This window comes from Chlorocebus sabaeus, chromosome 21 (genome assembly GCF_047675955.1).
Source record: "Chlorocebus sabaeus isolate Y175 chromosome 21, mChlSab1.0.hap1, whole genome shotgun sequence".
NCBI classification, from domain to species: Eukaryota; Metazoa; Chordata; class Mammalia; order Primates; family Cercopithecidae; genus Chlorocebus; species Chlorocebus sabaeus.
In genome coordinates this window covers 103914542-103935269 of record NC_132924.1, presented here as the reverse complement: position 1 = coordinate 103935269, position 20728 = coordinate 103914542, and the positions used below count along the sequence as shown (strand labels likewise).

The 20728-nt window shown below is 41.7% G+C and overlaps 1 long non-coding RNA gene across 11 annotated transcripts in view; it reads left to right on the top strand.

Moving 5' to 3' along the window:
- LOC103226908 (uncharacterized) overlaps positions 1-20728 on the top strand; it is a 254714-nt gene that overhangs the window by 160878 nt on the left and 73108 nt on the right. For 5 of the 11 annotated variants that reach the window (XR_012090415.1, XR_012090414.1, XR_012090413.1 and 2 more), the window contains exon 5: positions 511-626. This is a non-coding gene — a long non-coding RNA (uncharacterized lncRNA). Of the gene's footprint in view, positions 1-490; positions 2171-4489; positions 12679-20728 lie in introns of those variants that run through there. The other 6 variants (XR_495012.3, XR_005242310.2, XR_012090410.1 and 3 more) reach the window with 4 other exon arrangements.

Genomic DNA, 20728 nt, shown 5'->3' with positions numbered 1-20728 from the left:
CCACCATGCCTTGCTAGTTTTTAAGTTTTTTGTAGGAACAGGGTCTCACTATGTTGCCCCAGGCTGGTCTCCGAGCCTTGAGCAATCCTCCTGCCTCAACCTCCCAGAGTGGTGGGATTACAGGTGTGAGCCAACACATCTGGCCTATTTTTTGCTCACCTTTCAATTCTGTTTGCTGTTTTTTGACATATAGGGGTTTTACATTTTGTTGCAGTTGGATTACCTTGCCTTTTGTTACTTTTTTCATTGCTTCTATAAAGCTAAATCTTCTTTTTGCATTCCAAATTCAGAAATAATTTTCCACTAATTTAGTTTTCTTCCTTTTTTTCTTTTATATTTAACTCTTTAATCGCCACAGAATTAATTTTGGTGAATCTTATCAAGTAGGAGTTAATTTTACTTTTTCTAGAATATTATCTGGTTCTTGTGTTTATTCAGAATCCAGTATAGCTGTGACATGAACCAAAACAAGTGATTTTTCTTATTTCAGTGCCTTGATTTTACCATTAGGAGAAATGAGGAAGCCGTGCGTACCAGTGGAAGGAACGAGCCAGGAAGAGGGACTGGAACCATCTCAGAAGCCGTTCCCCTCAGCCTGGAACTTGCCCTGTCTCCTCGCAGATGAGGTAGGAGGCTCAGCACAGGCTGGCGGGAGCAGCCCACAACAGCGGTGAGGGTCAGTGGGCCTGTGAGTTAAGAAGAAGGTGTCACAGAGCGAGGGTCTCTGGGTCCTGTTTGACTTTTCCATGACTGGGATAAATAGCCAGGGCTTGGCTAGTTGGAGAGTTACTCAAACCTCAGGTGACAGTTGTAAGGCAGCACATGGTGAAAAAGAGTCCTAGCCTAGGAAAGTCCAAAATCTTGGGTCTGCTTTCAGTTCACTCACCTATCTCTGTGACATAGCAAAGTCTCTTAACTTCTTTAATTTTCTGATTAGTGGTATAGTTGCAGGAATGAAATAAAACTGGTCCTGATTACTCAGAGATTCATTTACTGATTACTCTTTTTGTGATCTGAATAAAGAGTACAACATCTCTCAAAAGGTAACAATTTGATATTTCAGGAAATTAGAGAAGTCAAGAGACTTTGCTGTATTATGCAGATAGTTGACTGACAGCTGAGCCCAGACACAAGATTCATTTATAAAACAAAAGAGTTGAGAAGTACATACTCTGAGGTTTATCCTAAATAAACTAGTCTAGGTAAGTGGCTGAGCTAGGTTTGCCATGAATCAATCTGCTGAGTGTATTTCTTGGTAACTAGTTCATCTTTCCTTAATTCAGTCAACAAATATGATACCAAGTTTAGTAAGATGATGACGGATGTCATGTAATACTCCATCTGGAAGACTGTGTGCTTCTCAGCTTCCCTAACTTTTCTTAATCTACCTTAAGCTTCCCTTCTGAAAGGTTTCTGTCTTTCCTAACAGTCTCTTCTTACCGCCAGCTACCTCTTGTGTTTAAGAATTTAAGGAAGATGAGCTAGGAATCAAGAAATACCCAGAACTGATTCCTGTCACTGGCCCCACCCTGCCACTTGCCCAGAGCTGTGGCATAATTTTTTTTAATAGGCTAAAATAAAGATATGAATAGTATTTTGGTATTAAGCATTGATAAAAGTAAAGGCCATGAGATATACCTGCTCTCACCATGTTAATTTTCTATTATTGGTATCAATAAATTATTACTTACTAACATATTAACAAGAATTGCATCGAGAAAAAAAGGAGCCACAGGCCAAATCTTTTGAATTTCAAGTGTTTATATTAATGTATTGTATTCTAGAAAAGTAGAATTGTCTTAAGTAGCTTTGTAATATAAAGTCATCTATCAGCCCATGACACCTATTAGAATGTTTCAACCTTTGTCTCCCACTTTTTTGTTTCTAGACTGAGTGTACTTGGTCTGGTATTTGTGGCATAACTTACAGAACACATAAGAATGATACAGATACTATTTAATGATGACCTAGTACAAGCTTAGATAGCTAAGGTGAAAGCTTCTATGGCCTTAATATTTTCCTCTTGAAGAATGTATTTGCTGTAATAAAATACAGTGACTACTTGAAATCTATAAACTTATGTGAGGTCTGGATAAATCTGAGCAACTTTCTTTTTTGTGCTCCAGGAACCCATGCACTATATATACAAATAAAGCTTAAGTAAACATCACTGCTGCAATCTGTGTTTTGTTTGATTATATTACATATTGCCTGATCTTTAAATAATGATGAAAAATAACATAACCATGTTTTAACATAAACCTTGAATGGATATGAACTTAAGGGAAACAGTTTCTTGGATAATTAAACTTTATTGTCTCACCGTGCATTACTTGGGTCTTGTAATATTTTTTAAAACAGTCCTGGGGATTTATTTTTTGAGGCGTTCAAATGAATTATTAGTTCTCAAAAGCCGTAGGATATTCCTGGGTCGATATATCCCCAAAACACTATTTTTAAACTGCTTAGTTTATTTTTCTTAGCATGCTCATCTGCTGCATAATTTTCTTTGCTATGGGTCACATGATTCCTCCCATCCATAACTCACGCACTTAAAATTCTCACTTCCTGATTGAGCCATCAGATTACGTAAAATGTAAATCAGCCTGAATACCTAAGAGCAGGAATTTTAAGGGGGAAAATGCCGTTTTCTTTTCCTGTGTCATTATTAACCCTTAAATATCAGAGTGAGTGTCTGCTCACCTATTTGTATTTGGAAATGAGAGACTGTTAGGGGTTTTTCTTGGCCCTTCCCTTTCAGATTGAATCAGACTTTGCTGCTTTCCTTATAAAAAATAATGTACCAACTAGATAGACGGTGGGAGTGGTATCGTTGCAGGAATGAAACCAAAAGGGTTCCGATGATTGAGAGAGATTCATGTATTTATTAACTCTTCTCATGATCTGAATGAAGAGTACAGCATCTGTCAAAAGGTAACAATCTGATATTTCAGAATTGCAAGTGGCCATTTAGCCTTTCTGCTGCCTGAAAAAAAATGAAAGTAATTTCTAGCAGGCAGGATGACACTTGTTTTATCACGAATCTGACAATCCAGCACATTTTCTCAGAGCAATTTTGAAGTTGTCATAGAAACAGCATGGCATTTGGAGGGTCTTTTTAGTAGTTCTTTAGCTAGAGTTAATTAATTGTATTAACTCTGGATGTTTTTCTTTTTACTCCTGTTCGACAAACAAGGGCTATAACTGCTCAAATATGTATTTTGTGTTCTATATTTTTTGGTGACTGTAGTTTAAAGACGTGATGTTTCGTAAGTGGTTTCAGTAAAGGTTATCAATTGATTTCAAACACATTAAACTTGGGTTTTTAATTTCTCTGTAAAACTGCACTATCATTGTGGCACCGGGATTTAGTTTTATTTAAGAAGTGAATCTGGGGAGATATTTGCACAAATTCAATTGTGGCTTGCTTCCACTGGTTGCAGCTATCCTTTGCTTTGATTTTGGTGTATTTAGAAAAAGAACTGGGGAATGCAGAAGGGGAAATGTGTCAGGCTTACAAAAGAAAATTGTTTCTTTAAAAACGCAAGAGGCAGGCACAACACCAAAAGCATGTTCCATAAAAGAAATAAATTTGACTTTGTGAAACTTAAGAATGCAGTGCTCTTTGAAACTCTAAAATATACTTAAATAAATTCTCCCCTAGGAAGATTTGTGGGAACTTTTTATTGGTGGAAAGTAGGTTGGAGCTTCTATTATTAATAGTAAAACTCTGTGGCAGAAATTCTTGCCAATATGGCGGTTGGTGAGAAAGGAATCCCGTTTCTTGGGCAGGGAGAGGGTCAGAAGAAAGAATTGTCTGTGCTAGGTCTGGATGCTGGGACTTAAAAAGTATCAGATATACAGTGCTTTGTGCTTTTTGTTTCCTTGTATAAGTGAACCGAGAGATGTGACACTTCTAAAACGTCTCTTGAGTTTTGTGGGTTTAATGCTAATGCCACTATCCTTACTGTTCTGTGAGTATTTGTTCAGCCACGGGTGATTCAAGAGAGTTGGGGTAGCAGCGTGTGCAGCCAGCAGCAGTCCAGGTGCTAATGCACCACTGGTGATGTCAGGAGTTACGAGACAGCGGTTTCAAAACACTGCAGTAAACAAGGTCAAAGTGTCCCGTTTCGCTGGAAGAAGGTTTGTTTTTATGAGCTGGACAGTACATGGATGAAGTAATTTTTCAAAACAAACTTTAAATTTATACATGTATTTTTTTTTTTCCTTCTTTGGATTAAAAAAATTGGCCCGTTGAGATTAAATAATGGTTATGTTTTTAAGCAGAATTATGTTTCATATGTTTTTCCAGTCTTTTATTGATTTTCTGTTTTTCACAGAAGAAATGAAAATAACTTCTGATGTAGGGATTCTTAAGTGCAGTTTTAGAGAGCAAGACAGGACCCAGTACTTTCAAAACACGGCAAGTGCAAGTCACAGTCCCTAGTAAGATATTCCTTCTCATTTTGTGCCTTTGACTCTTATTTAGACAGACGTTTAAGTATGAGAAAGCTAATGGCGCAGATTCTGCTGACTGTGTGGCTCTCGTCTTAATGCGTTTTCCAACCTTGAACCTGAGAATGCCAGAGGATTGAGTCTCTGGACGTTCATCTGAGCAGATATCTGCTGGCCGCCTGGTTCCTGAGCTAACAAGTGGGCGTCCCAGGCTTGTGTGTGTAGTCACAACAGTGGAGGTGCCACGTGGCACCCAGAGGTCGACTGGGGCTACCGCGGGGCTTCCCGATCCTCACAAGTGTGTCTTCAGTGTCCGAGATGAACTGGGAACTTGGGGCATCTTTAGAAGCGCAGACATTTGGAGTTCCACGGCAAACCTGGATGTAAGCACTCACACAGCTTTTAAAGTGAAAGCAAGGACCTTGAGGAAGGAATTGCCGTCATCTCATTCCCGTCCTGCTTACTGGGCTGGGGAACAAAGTAAGTTCTGCTTGTTTCTTTGTTAGTCAGTCTCTCCTGCGTGTTTTTTCTTGCTAACATTATTAGACACCCAATATCTGGCAAATGCCAAGTTTTTCCCCCTTCATTAGGAAGTAGGATATAGTTTATTCAATAACTGATTGCTTCTTTTATCTTTTCCCTCTTCCCATATCTAGTGTGCCGGCTTGCTGTTCAGAGATAGGAAGAGATTGAAATTTATTATCAAGGAGAAAACAAAAGGTGTTTTGTTTTGTTTCTAAATGGTCCAAGAACTTTGCCATTAGGTAAATGACTGTGACACAGACAAGGCGTTTTGCATGGTGTGACCAGGAGTACCTCCAGCAAAGCAGCCCCAGTTCGCCGCCCTGATTTCCATTTGGAAGCAGGCAGAGTGGGTTTCCCCACTCTGGACTGGTGTTAAGGCAGAGGGTCCTTGTGCAGGAATTGTGCAGAAACTAGGTGGGAAGCTGTCATAGACAAGAGGCTGCAGTTTAAAAACGCATCAGGAAATGGAAAAGAGCTGCAAGAATATCAATTATTTAATGATGTTGATCAAAACAAATTTAGTATAAAGATGAGATACAATGTATAGAGACCTAACCCCGTCAACAGCAACTAAACTTTTCTTTCATGTTAGAAAGTTTTGTGCCATGTAGATTTATGGACAATGTGCTTAATTGCCTCTAGAAAAGAATGAAGCGGCTTCGTCACCGCCATAGAAGATCCTGTGACACTAGCCTAATTCTGACACGTGGCTCCTGTTTCCCATTTTGTTTGTATCTTATGCTGATCCTCTCTCCAGGGATGTGATGTGGATTGATTAACTTGTAATACAAAGTTCTATGGTTTTTGAAAATGCAGAGTAAATAGAGATGAAGAGTGGTTTGTGATTTGTTATTAAATGATCTTCCCTTCTACATTTAGGACTGATTTTTACTGTAGTTTTTTTTTTTTTATTTTTTTGTTTGTTTGTTTTGTCAACTTGAACAGCAATACCTTGGAGGTAAAAGATGGGAGCACGACTGGAGTGTGGAACTGGAAAGCAGAAACTAGGAGTCTTACTTCTATGTCTAGAATGGAATATTGTGAATTTAAGGTAGAGCTTCTGTGTCCTGGGAATTCATATTTTATCTCAAAGTGGTGCTGATAGGACTGGAGGTAGTTGTATTTCATTTGAAACATTCCAGCCTCTTTATAGGAATATCTGTGAATTATTAATTCAGCAAACATCTTTAAGTGTCTCCTTTATGTATAGCGTTGTGGTTAGAGCTGTAATTGTTTCACCATTAAATTTACAGAAATTCAGTTTGTAAATGAAAAATTCAGAACAGTTTGAAAGAAGGGTGAATGAGCAGGGTATTACCATCGAAACAGTCTTGTTAAAGATAGTGCCAAGTGAGCAGGACTGTCCCTTCTAAGCTGCCCCTCCTAATTAAAGGGAAAGGTGGCTGCCATCTGTCTTCTTTCATTCAAGGCAGTAGGGGGTCTAGGGTAGAAGGAAGCAACCCCCCCTTTATTTTTCTCCCTCTCTTTTTTATAGTCAGCTTTCTCCCTAGTCAGTGACCCAGAAGGTCATTGATGATCTGTCTGTCTCAGAATGAATAGTAACATAAGCATGCTTGGCACTTGCAAAAAAAGAAAGTTTATAACATGCACTGATCCATTTAAAGTTCTGCTTGAATTATGTCTGAGAGTATTGTAATCTCTGTGTTGGTGTCTCTGCCCTGTTTGTTACCAAGGGCACTACTGGCAGGAAAAGTGGGGAGTTTTACTTTTATTGATTTTGCTTTTCCATGAAAAAATGTTTACACTCCACTGGGCATCATCAGAAGATGGCAGCACGTGGCTGTGTACAGGAGATGTAGGGACGTGCAGGAGTAGTATTCTGAACCAAAATCAGGGACACCTGTTAATGATGATACATCTATGTCATCTCAGGGGAAAGTGTGAACAAGCATGGCAACAGATGTCCAAGCTACTCAGTGGTGTGCTGCAGCTTTTTGGACCAGTTACTGAAATAATTCACACTGTTTAGCTTTTGTTAAGCAATAAGCCTTTTAACCTTTTTCTCGTAAGAATACGTTGCAGGAGAATTTAGTTAGTTTGGGGTCATGTCTTAATTGCTTTGGAAATGTAGAATAGTGCCTCAACAAAATGACTGCATTTTCTTGCCTCAGTTTCCACCTCTCTAAATAGAAGAAATATCTGCTGCTTTTATAAATATATAAGAGAATATGAAATATTTTCCATCTTTCATAAGAACTGTATTAGAACTGAAAAATTCTCAAATCTTCAGTTACGTTGATTTTCAATTTTTCTATACCTAAGCAAGGTGTTAACAGTCTTCTAAAGAGATTCAGCTGTTACAAACCTTGTTTAGTTCCCAAGTAGCAGGTATGGACTTCTCAAAACATACTGGTTTTTAGAACTCTCTTTGTGACACAGAAGTGTGGTATTTCTTAAACCTGTAACAATATATTTGGAGAGCTCAAATGTGAAAGTCATGTCTGTAATTTTATTTAGAGCCTTTTTTTTTTTTTTTCAAATTTGTCACCAACTTGCAACAAGCTTTCTTGGAAACACAGACGTGTTTATGTTGTTGTGCCTTGAGATGAACATGTGTGGGCTTCTGAAGACACTGAATGTATGACTGGATGGTACCTGAAAAGTGGGTCACTTCCTAGTCAGCGAAGGGTACACAGGGCCGAACAGGCAGGGCTTTTTGGCTTTTTCCATGTTTTTGTTTTTGGTGTGTGTGTGGGGGCTAATTTTAGATACTCAGCTAGGAACTTGACTGGCTATCCTTTTTAGCATGTGATTTAAATTAATTTGGTTTTACCCATCAGTATTTATTTCAAGGGGACTAAATAAACACATTAAATGAAGCACTTAAGAACTTTCTTATTTTGACTGTCCACAGTGGTGGGAAATCTCTGTCCTGAAGCCAGTAGTTAGGTCTCGTGAATATGGTAGGTGATCAAACCACTGATTGAAGTCATTGTTTCATGTTATAAACATGTGCGGAGCCAGCTACTACATTTCATTAGAAGGTACTGTAGATTCAAAAGTGAACGTGGGTCTGGCATTTCAGAAGGACACAGGTTAGTGAGATAAACGACTGTAAAAAGAGGCAGCACTGTAGACTGATGTCCTATAACAGAGGTGCACGTGTGTTGTTAGAGCCCAGAGGGGGTCAAAATAAAAAGACAGGGCACAGTGGCTCATACCTGTGATCTCAGCACTTTAGGAGGCTGAGGTGGGAGGGTCACTTGAGGCCAAGAGTTCAAGATCAGCCTGGGCAACATAGAGAGATCCCCATCTCTACAAAAATAAAAATAAAAAAATAAGCCACACATGGTGGCATGCGTCTATAGTCCTAGCTACTTGGGAGGCTGAGGCAGGAGGATCACTTGAGCCCTGGAGTTGAAGGCTGCAGTGAGCTATGATCACACCACTGCACTGTAGCCTGAGTGACAGAACAAGATCCCATCTCTGAAAAAAATGGATGAGTGAATTAATTAAATTTCAAAATAGAGACTTAATGGAAAATGAGAATTGTTGTGTACATGATTTATGAAGTGGCTTACATAATAGAATTTTGGACATGAAAGCCCTGAAAAATAGCTTCCTATTTTAAGGATGAACAGACTGGGATTTATTTCTGAAATTCTATAATTCTCAGTCAGTTGTAAGGCTTTCATTATATAATAGACTTTTTTTTTTTAACCAACGGAAGTTGGACCTCTTCAAAATGTGAGGTCCAAAAAGGTTTTGGGTATTGTTTGAATAACTCTCTTCTCCCAAGTAGACTGTTTTTGAAAAATGATTCTTTCTGACATTTTAAAATGGAATATTTTTGACACATTGAATGCACTGAAGCATTATATGTCGTGTTTATTGCCGAGAGTAGCTGTATAGCTTGTGGGAGACAGTTAACTTGGAGCTTTCTTGCATCTGGAAGTATGGGGAGAGAGAAGGCTTCTACACATCCCCTTTCATGTTATATTCTACAGGGAAAAAATTTCTATCCTGTAGACACTAGATGACTCCCTTATGGATAATTTCATTTAACAATGATTGATGGGTGTTGCTCTATGCCAGGCACTGTTCTAGGAACTGATGCCAAGGCTCAGCTGATGGGCTACAGACATGAAGCCCTGTGCTCCTCAATGGCACTCTGTAGGTAGATACAGAGCCACCATCTACTGGGTGCTTCTCCTAAGTGTGACAGTGGAGGCTGGCATACAATGCTACCCTCAAAGAGCTTGAAGCTAAGGTTCACAAGGTTCTGTGCACCGATAAAACTAGAATACATGCAGAGATGCTATAACAAGATGCCTTAGCAAAAAGAAAAACAAAGAATAAATGCAGAGAGAAAGAGAAATGTATAAAAGGTAGAGAGATAAACACACCACAAGTTCATAGAAAAGGTTGTGTGTTTATCTGTGGCTGGGATGCTCCAGAAATGCTTCATGGATAAAGAGCCTTTGAGCCAGACATTGAAAGAAAGGTAATGTTGAACTTGAGGACTTGGAGTATCCTCGTTGAAGGAAACATGAGCAAACGCATAGGTAGGGAAGGGCAATGCCAGGTACAGAGTGGGCAGGAATCGATTTGTAGTTGCTGGGCAATGGTGTGTGTAAATGACTAAGGAGAAGATCAGGTAGCAAAGGTCCTTGGAGGCCAGAACCCAGAGAGCCTTGAATGGCATGTAACTAAATGATTTAAACCTTTTTTTTTTTTTTTTTTTTTTTTTTGAGACGGAGTCTCGCTCTGTCGCCCAGGCTGGAGTTACTGGGGAGCAATGGAAGAATTTGACTGGCAAGAGTCCCCATCCTGAAGAGAGGCCTTGTCGGGGATCAGCATGTGGGTGCCTCTGGACTGTGAAATAGCCAGAGCTGGGAAGCCTTTTAGAGCTGCTGTAGTGGTCCAGGAAGGAGGTGGGGAGGGTCTGGGTGAGGGCAGGCCACTAGATGGAGAAAATGAATTTATGAGATGGGATTTAGGAACTGCCTAGATAATAGGGGTTGGCTGATGGGAAGCAAAATGCCCCAGAGCTTTGAACTCAGGTGCCATTCATTATTTCTATGCCATCTGCCAGGCATTACATAGCTATTATCTCATTTAATCTTCTAATCTTGTGGGTTCATATTTTCATCCTTATATCAGAGACGAGAAAACTAAGGCTCAGAGAAAGTTAGCAACTGGTCTAAAATTGTACGGTTAACAGGATCTAGAACAGGGCTTCGGTACAGGCCTCCCTGACCCGCAAGCCTGTGTTCTTTCTACTGTACTAGGCTTGGAAGACAGCGGACGTGAGAGTGAAGACAGTCTCTGTCCACTCTGGCATATTCAGCGTAGGTGCTGGTGAGATTCCCACCTTTAGGTGTCCATCAAGTGGCTGGAGACATGGAGCCGAATCTCGAGGACATCGGGAGGATTGAAGGTCTGCATCCTCATTTATTTAGTAGTTATTTGTTGTGTCTTCATAGACCAGCTTGGCAGCATGAATGCTGTGGTCAACAAGAGAGGTGCGTCCTTCATGGAGCTGCCAGGCTGGGAGGGAGCCCTGATGGCGTGGCTTGAGTATAAGGCAGGAGGTGTGCAGATTGGCCATAGGAACTTACTGGCCTAACCTGGACCCAGATAAAAAGTGGGAAAACGGCACATCCCAGGCCATGGAAGTAGCGCATACTCAGGCAGAGCAAGAGAGGAACACAATGTCTTTAAATCAAAAACCACATGTGGCTGGAATGGAGGGAACAGCGAGGAGATTAGGCTAGAGAGGTGAGCAGGAACCAGAATAAGAAATGCCTTGGAAGCTGTGAGAGGCTTGGAATTCACCTGTGAAGAGAAGAGTAGCCTCATCTGAATTCCTTGCCTCGATCATGGTCTCCAACAGAAGGTTAAATGGCCGTGGAGTCTAGAGGTTTTTTCCCTCGGTGTGGGCATCACCTCTTCTGAAAGGATGGTGTAATGGCTAATTGTATGTATCAGTTTGGCAAGGCCACAGTACCCAGATGCTTGGTCAAGCACCAGGCTAGATGTCACTGTGCAGGTATTTTTTTTAGATTGAGGTTTAACATTTATATCAGTAGACTGAGTGAAGCAGATTATCCTTTGTAATGTATGTAGGCTAGGCTTCATATATCATCAGTTGAAGGCCTTAAGAGAAAAAGACTGAAGTCCCTAAAGAAGGAACTCTGTCTCCAGACTCCCTTCAGACTCAAGACTGCAACATCAGCCTGGCGCGGTGGCTCACACCTATAATCCCAGCACTTTTGGAGGCTGAGATGGGCGGATCACTTGAGATCAGGAGTTCAAGACCAGCCTGGCCAACATGGCAAAAACCCATCCTATTAAAAACACAAAAATTAGCTGGGCATGGTGGCAGGCGCCTGTAGTCCCAGCTACTTGGGAGGCTGCGGCATGAGAATCACTTGAACCGAGGAGGCAGAGGTTGCAGTGAGCTGAGATGGTGCAACTGCACTGTAGCCTGGGCAACAGAGTGAGACTCTGTCTCAAAAAAAAAAAAAAAGGACTGCAACATCAACTCTTCCCTTGGTCACCGACATGCCCTGAAGATTGTGGATTTGTCAGTTCCTATAATTGCATGAGCCAGTTCCTTAAGGTAAATATCAGTATCTACCCCTACCCCAACCACTCTCTCTCTCAATCTCAATCTCTCTCTCAATCTCCCTTTCCCTCTCCCTCTCCCCCTATTGGTTCTGTTTCTCTGGAGAACCCTGACTAACGCAGATAGGAAGATAAAGAAATTTAAACTGTTCAACTCCCGTTGATATTAGCAGAAAGCTGCATCAGACTTCTCTAGGTGTTCTTGGTGTATGTGTATATACTGCTTTTTGTATAGATGAGAATAGTGAAGTACAGAAGGGATGTGATGTACCCACAGTCATGCAGAAGGTTGATGGGAGAGCCAAGGAGAAAACTCAGGTTTCAAACCTCTGGTGTAGTTCAGGTGCTTTCTTGCCATTTGGCCCTCATGTTTTTATTAGCAAGGTAATAAAGTTACTGAGTTTGCCGTGCGTAATTATTGGTAATGTTTATGGAATGTTCTCGTATGTCAGGCACTGTTTTAGTTGCCCTACAGGTGTTAATGATTTTAATCCTTACAACTACCTAATGAGATAGGGAATAACAGTATCCCACTTTACAGATTTTAAGCAATGAGTCCTGAGTGACAGCAGGACTGAAGACTCAGGCAGCCTGTCTGCAGAGGTTGTGCTGTTGACCACTCCACCGCTTCTCAGCTTAATGCCCTGGGCACAGCTTTTCATCTCTCCCTTTGGAACCATTGTCCAGAATATTTATGATGGTAGTGCGCTCTTGGTAGGGCTTGTATTGAAAGAGAAAATGCTTACAAGTTATTTTTCAAGAGGCCCTTCGATAATGCTTCTTAGTGCCTTAAAAAACAGAAAGCATTCCCATTACAGCAACATTGTAGACCTCCTGCTGGAGTGTATTTTTAGCAACTAGACTTTGCTGTCTAGCCTAGTGACACTGGTGGGCATCTGATTTGCCCAGGGTGATACGGGAGTGTGATAAAGTGGTGATATGAGTTGGCTCCTGATTCAGGATTTTGGGGTGTGTTCTGGGGGAGAAGATAGCAAACCTCTTTGTGTGTGTCCCTTGGTTCTTTGAGAGAACAGTCATCATAACTCCCATTTATTAGGTCTGTTGTGTGCTAGATGCTGTTTTTAGTGCTTTATAAACATTGTCTCATGGAATCTTCTAAACAGCCCTGAAGGCTGGCATTACCATCCCATTTTACATATAAAGTAAGCAGTGATTAAGGAGTTAAGTCACATTTCCAAAGCAAGTAGCAGAACCAAGGATTAAACCTCATCTGAATGACTCCAAGCCAGTGCTCTTGGTCACTTGGTTGTGTCGATACTGGGTATCTATACTGGAGCTCACCATTCTTCCCCGTAGACTATGAACTCCGTGAGGGCCTTTATTGATTCTCTACCATACTTCGCACCTGCCAAGTACACTACCTGACACATAGTAGGTGCTTAGTGCATATACTGTCATGTGTCACTTAACAATGTGGATAGGCAGTTTTGTCATTGTGTGAACATCATAGAGTGTACATCCATAAACCTAGATGGTATAGCCTACGACATCCCTAGGCGATGAGATATGGCCCTGCTGCTCCTAGGCCACAAACCTGTACAGCCTACACTACAACTGTACTGAATACATTGTAACACAGTAGTAAGTGCTTATATATCTAAACATACATAAACATAGAAAAAGCAAAGCCGTGCAGTGTGTTACAATGGCTACAGTGTCACTAGGCAATAGGAATTTTCAGCTCCACGTAATCTTACCGGCCTGCCATCATGGATGTGGTACACCATTAACTGAAATGTTATGCTGCACATGACTGTGTACGGAGCGACTAACAGACCCATTGTGTTCTCTGTGATTGCTTCTGAATGACTACAGGACCAGGGCCAAAGAGCACAGACCTGTGAGTGCGTTATGGACTTATGTGGGTTTAGCCCTCACGATAGATATGGGCATATCGTAATGAGTATATCTAGTGTGTGAATGTATATCATAACTTATCCACTTTATGGATATCATAATTTATCCATTTTAGTGATTCCAGGACATTGTATCTATCTGTGCTTTTTGTTGTTGTTGTTGTTGTTGAAATGGAGTCTCACTCTGTCACCCAGGCTGGAGCGCAAATGGCACAATCTCGGCTCACTGCAGCCTCTGCCTCCCCAGTTCAAGCCATTCTCCTGCCTCAGCCTCCTGAGTAGCTAGGACTACAAGCACACGCTACCACACCTGGCTAATCTTTGTATTTTTAGTAGAGATGGGGTTTCACCATGTTGGCTGGTCTCGAACTCCTAACCTCAAGTGATCTGCCTGCCTCAGCCTTCCAAAGTGCTGAGATTACAGGCATGAGCCACCGCGTCTGCCCTCTAGCTCTGCTTTAAGACAGGTCTCTCAGCCCGGACTGGAGTCATGTAATACATGGCTTTGTCAGTAGCTCTCCTTCCCGCAAAGAAGTCTTGATAATCTTACACTCATCCCTGCCATTAGGATTCAGGAGCAATCTTTTATAGCCTGTACACCACAGTGGTCTAGGACAGCACCTAAGTAATACTCATGCTATAAAAAATTCATCAAGTTATATATTTTTTAAAACATCCCAAAAATTATCTTTTTCCTGTACTGAGAAGAATTTCAGGATCCCGTCTCTCTCACTGCCTCTCTTCACACACACCTACCTTAGTCTGTCACCTATTTCATAAACATATCTTCTTTAAAAAAAGAAAGAAAAGGCAGTACATGCTTTGTAAACTGAAACTAGATTATTTATATTTGTAGCATTTTTTTCTCCTTGAGGTTAATTTCCTTTGCTTCCCATAACTGGAAACCAATGATTCACTGCCATTATATAAGCTTATTTTTTCCTCTTGGAAATAGTAAATTATAAGAGGCTTGACCAAAAAATACACATCAAAATTAGGCAGTATTCGGTGTTTAGCCTCCATCTGCCTTGTCTTCTTGTCTTTAGTTGTGCAAGTAGATGCTGATGATTTCTGGCAGAGCTAAAGTAAATCATGTGAATTTTACTTTTTTTTTCTCATAAAACAGATGGCATGGTCTAGCTCTGGGCTTGTATGTTTCATGAAGTACATGGGTCTGAGTGCATATTTATTTTGTGAGCCAAGGTTTATGCCTTCTTTTATAATTTTCTTTCACCAAAAATTACCTGGAGAGCTAGAAACTCCGTTTTTGTCAGTGTAAGAAGCTTTAGAATCTATATCCAGACTAAGGCCATGGAACAAGGTAGATTCACTCAGTGAGAACTCACTAGCGGCCTTCTTTGTACTATACTGTCACCTTTGCTTGGCTTTGGGAAGCTTCAAACTAGGGCAGTTTATGTTTGGGAATGACCAGTCAAAATAGCAAGACAGACATAGGCAAGGATGTAATTTTTAAAAAATTTAAGAGGGGAATGGTGGAGCATGAATCAAAACAGAAGGTAGTCTTACCTTCTTGGAACTATAAAATAAATACATTTGAAAAAGGCACCCTCCCAACCTTCCGAGAGTCAGAATTTTTGCTGCCACCCCTCATTTTGAATCTATTCTGAATATTTTATTCTTTTTTTAGTAAGGAGGAAGAAAAATTTCTCCTGAAGAATTCATTGGAAATTAAAATTGACTTGCGTATTTTGTATTCTTTGGAATGTGATGAAGACTGATTTGAAAGGGCAGTGCTGGATTTGGTCAGGCAAAGGAAAGGAAGACGGTTACATGCAGTCATCCTGCCTAGCTCATCCCCGCCACGATGGAGAAGTGGGGTTGCTTTCGTTGTACTTTTTTCATTTCTTTTCTTGCCAAGCCCAGTGGCTTCTGTTATAACATGTGGCAACTTCTCCCTTGGAGACTGACTCAGTCCAAGTTACCATAATATTTAGGACCAGCTACAAAGACGTTTCTTCCCCTAAACCTGTGCCAAATCTAAATCAAACTATCTTCTCCTCCTTAGCCATTCAAATAGCTCCAGCTCTTATATAAAAATACGAGAAATACATAGGCCTCTTTTTGTTTTATTCCTGTTCAAACAGATAAACAAGGCACATCATGCCTAGTGTTGCTCTGAGCTCAATCACTTCCTCCTAAAACAGTCATATACTATGTTGATTTTAAGAATTGCAACTTAGGTGTTCAGGAAGGAAGCAGACATATTCTGAGAGCATAGTCATTGTCTATGGTCTCAGAATATGTTTGCTTCCTTCTAGAACATCTGAGTTCTAGAAACTGCGTACAATAAACTGCTGTCAATGCTGCTGGAGGAAGGAAGAGTAATTCTGACATCACTGGCCTTCAACAGGTGTGGCTCTGAGCTTCTGGGCCTCAGAAGCCCTGACCTCCAGAAGCTGGGGGCCAGCAGGGCAGGGAGGTGATCTCATCGTGGATGGCCACAGATCATCCACCTGCCAAACAGTTAACCCTGAACAAGTCACCTCAATTTATTTTGCTTTTAAAAAAGAAAGTCTGCAAAATAGAAAAAAAAAAAAAAAAAGATTCTTCATAAATAAATTTGTTCTGATCTGTAAATACCCTGGTCATTTCCCCTTTGGCATTTGATATACATAGTGTAGGCATATTTTAGTCATCCTTGCTCAAGTAATTATATTCCATAACCAACTTTATTAGCATAAATTAACTTCCTCACATTTTTAGCAAGAGTTACTTTCCTTCATTGCTTAGCTTATTGTTTTGAAATATGAATTACTTCCAGCACAGTTCATTTTTGTGGATGGCATTTCTGTCTTTTTAATTTATAATTATTTGACATATACAAAAGATGGTATGTAATCTACAAGTAAACTCTAAAGCACAAGTTTAAAGGTGCTGCAGTGAACCACCATCCAACTTAAGAATTGGCTCATTACACATTCTTGGAGCTCTCTCTAAGCATCTTATTCCTAGCATTTTCCTGCTTTCCCACTATTCTGAAATTTGTATTCATAATTCTTCTGATTTTCAAACAAACACATATTTTTATCACAGTGTAATGAGTAAATGTGTGTTGCTAAAGGCATTTCGAGACATACAAAAATACTATCGGACTATGCACGGTCTTTTTGGAACTTGAGTTTTTCCTCCATATTATATTTGCAAAATTCACCCATGTTTTCAGGTATAGCTACAGTTCCTTCATATTGCCAGAATATTCTAGTATGTAAATATATCATAATTTATCCACTATCATGTTTATTGAAGGGGGGTGGGAAACAAGGAGCTCTCTTTTCAGACATGTTGAGTCTGAGATCTCTATTAGAAATCCATTGGAAGTGATGACAGGCAGGTGGATGCTGTTATTCAGGAGAGAGGTCTGAGATGGAACTAACAGCGTGGAGATGGCATCTAAAGCATTGTTTTCCTGACTGTTCTTAGAATGATGGGCTACTTAGCCCATCAGCTGAGATTTTTGTGTTAACATTTTTTTTTTTTAATTTCTTAAAGGTCTACCTGGTGTTTTTTGTTTGTTTGCTTTTTCCCAAATCTGTCTGATCACTTTGCTGAGGTGTGACTCGTAAGGGAGTAAACGAGGAGAGTATGAGCTTCAGAGAAAATGGGGGGAAGTATTTTGCCAGCCCTCATGGAGTTTTGTGAGATCCAAATGAAATGCTAGATGCAAATTTGCTTTGTAAACTGAAAAAAATTATGCACTTAAGTACTATATTTGATGATGGTACCTTGTTGGGTTCTGCTTAATACCTCATATTCACTGAGTGCTTGCTTCATCTGTATTAACACATCTCATCTTTATAACAATCTGTGAGAAGCAGGTAGTGTAGATTCATATTTTACAGAGGAAACTACAGCTTATAAATGGTAGACCCAGGATTTGAATTCATAGAGTCTGCTTCTAGAAGTTGTGTTCTTAGCTCCAGAAATATACTGTCATACTGATTTCCTGCCTACCTTCTCTCCTTCCTTCCTTCTCTCTTTCCTTGCTTCCTTCCTTTCCTTCCTTTTTTTTTTTTTTTTTTTGGAGACAGGGTCTCACTCTGTCACCCAGGCTGGGGTGCAGTGGCATGAGAATAGCTCACTGTGGCCTTGACCTCCTGGGCTCAAGTGATCCTCCTGCTTCAATTTCCTGAATTACTGGGACTACAGGCACATTCCACCATGCCTGGCTAATTTTTAAATGTTTTGTAGAGATGGGGTCTCCCTGTGTTACCCAGGCTAGTCTCAAACTCCTGGACTCAAGTGATCCTCCCAACTCGGCCTCCCAAAGTGCTGAGATTACAGGTGTGAGCCACCACAGCTGGCCATACTGTCCTTCCTTAAATGACAAGTTTCTTCCCACTCCTTCAGCTTCAAGAGTACAAACATTTTAGGATCACATTGCAACATGTCCACCTTGAACCCAGCTACAAAAATCCTACCCCAGGCAATGGGCCCCCAGCAAAGGGCTGTGTGTGCTGACCTAGTTTCACCACCGAACCCAGCCCCAGACCTCACAGGGCACTGCTCACCTGCCAAGTGCCCACTCCGTGCTTGTTGAAAATGGTGTCTTGATTTCAGTTATTTGCCTGAAGCCACCCAATAAGTCAGTAGTGGGCCAGAGAATAGAAACCAAGTCTCCTGCCTTTCAAGTGTCACGTTTGTTCTGTGTTAATAAACTGTATACCTCCAGGGGATCTGGCAGAAATTTAAAAGTGCTTAATTTTACTGCAGTAAATACTTAAGAATCCTTTATAAAGCAAGGAAGTCAAGCCCCAGCCAGGGAAAACGCGACCTGCTCTGAGGGCCTTTGACAAACTGACATGGGCACTAGGACTAGGTCATGGATCATTGGCCCTTGATTCTGTCTCCCACTGAGCATCCCAAAGGGGTTGAGACCTCTGCTGGAGCCACTAGGCTTCAGCCGGACCTGGAAATGTTCTCAGCAATGAAACTGGAATGCATGATGTCCTGGATTCAGCAGGTCACAGCTGACTGCCATCAGGAGGTGTGACGGAGAAGGTTCCATTTATGCAACACTGTGGTGATACAGGTCAGGACCCAGGGGAATTAGCTCAGCCATCTGAATTGGCCCTCTCTGCTTTTCTCGCTGAGTGACAGGTGCTTTGCAGTTGGCTTCAGATGTTTGTGAATGTGCTGTGTTTCCTAAAGCCATGCCAGTCAGGAAGAAGATGTAGGCATTCAGGAGGGTGGGAGAAGAAAATCTGAATTAGAAACAACTTGAGGATGGAGAACACAGGGAGGGATGGGTTACCTTTGTCATCAGAAGAACGCCAGGCAGATTTTAGTCCCTCAGCTAATAATATCATTTGAAAAATTGATGGAGAAATGTAACTGGAAGGTTTCGGCAAGGCGAAAGCTGCATCTCCAAGGCTGGACTCTGTGTGTTCAGGTGAGAACTGGGTGTGAGTGTAATTATCAGAAGGGAGGGTTGTCACGGGAGGTGCACGATATGGAGTCACAAGGGGATGCATTATTTCCGTGAGTTCTCACAGTTCCCGGGGCAGCCACAGATGGTAGTAGTTTATGTCTGTCTGTCTTGACAGAAGGGCAGTAGGCAGTTGTGGCAAGAAAAATGGACCAAATGAGGGCTGCACTCAGCAGGTTAAATTTGCTGTCAGTAAGTGTTCCTAGGTGAGATGCTTCAAAACTAGAATGCTCTGCTGGGACTTTTCTTCCCCTTAGAAGAGTTCTTTGGACCAGGCGCAGTGGCTCATGCCTATAATCCCAGCACTTTGTGAGGCCGAGGTGGGCAGATCACCTGAGGTCAGGAGTTTGAGACCAGCCTGGCCAACATGGCAAAACTCCATCTACTAAAAATACAAAAATTACTCACATCTGTAATCCCAGCACCTTGGGAGGCTGAGGCTGGCGGATCACAAGATCAGGAGATTGAGACCATCCTGGCTGACACAGTGAAACCCCTTCTCTACTAAAAATACAAAAAATTAGCTGGGCGTGGTGGCGGGTGCCTGTAGTCCCAGCTTCTCGGGAAGCTGAGGCAGGAGAATGGCGTGAACCCGGGAGGCGGAGTTTGCAGTGAGCCGAGATCGTGCCACTGCACTTCAGCCTGGGCGACAGAGCGACACTCCGTCTCAAAAAGCCGGGTGTGGTGGTGGGCGCCTGTAATCCCAGCTACTTGGGAGGCTGAGGCAGGAGAATCACTTAAACCTGGGAGATGGAGGTTGCAGTGAGCTGAGATCGTGCCACTGTACTCCAGCCTGGGCAACAGAGTGAGACTCCAGCTCCAAACAAAAAGAAGATTCTTTGTTCCCACTTTCTCTGCGCTGCTGCGAGTGACTTTGGTGCCATTTTCTGCAGCCTGTGTCGGTGGCTGGGACTTTCTCGAGGGCAAGGCAGGCCGTGCATGAGGCCTCTAGAACCCAGGGCTGCCTCCCAATGCTGACGGCCCTGCGCTGTGTGAGCTTCGGCAAGCCAGTTCGGCTCGCTTCACCTCAGGTTCCTTGTTCCTATGTGCACACGTTGTTCGTTTGGAGGATTAATAATGACAGGGAATGTAAAGTGCTGTTGGTTTTGCTGGGGAAAGACCAGGGAAGTGGAGACCTAGGCAACGTGATGTCACCTATCTGATGAACTCCAAGGCCTCTGTCAACACCGGTGCCCTTGTCCTGACATTGTGGGGTTTGTGGCATGATTGGAGAGACCTCGCATGCTCTCTGGGCAGCCCTTGTTAGTGCCACCCGACTAGCTGGGAGATCCAGAGTTTCATGAGAACCCTCCCTCAGTGACAAAATCCGCCTTCCTCGCTGTCAGGCTCAGGTTGTCCTGTGCACCCACTGAGCCTGCTCATTATTGATTAATGAACTTGTAAAATGAGAAGTATTGTTTTACCAGAAGCTACATGTTTATGTGGGTGGTAAAAATGAGAAGAGTTGCTTGAGAACTGGTTCTCCTTTCCATGAGTATATCCAAAGTTCAAATCTGGGCTTTGTGGTTATAAGACATGTTGAGTGAATAAAAATGAAGGAAATGCTGGGCATTTATCACTTTTTTTTTTTTTTTTTTTTTGAGACAAGGTCTTACTCTGTCACCCAGGCTGCAGTGCAGTGGCACGATCTCGACTCACTGCAATCTCCACCTCCCAGGTTCAAGTGATTCTCGTGCTTCAGTCTTCCAAATAGCTGAGATCACAGGCAGGGGTCACCACACCCAGCTAATTTTTGTATTTTTTGTAGAGACAAGCTTTCGTCATGTTGGTCAGGCTGGTCTCGAACTCCTGGCCTCAAGCAATCCGTCTGCCT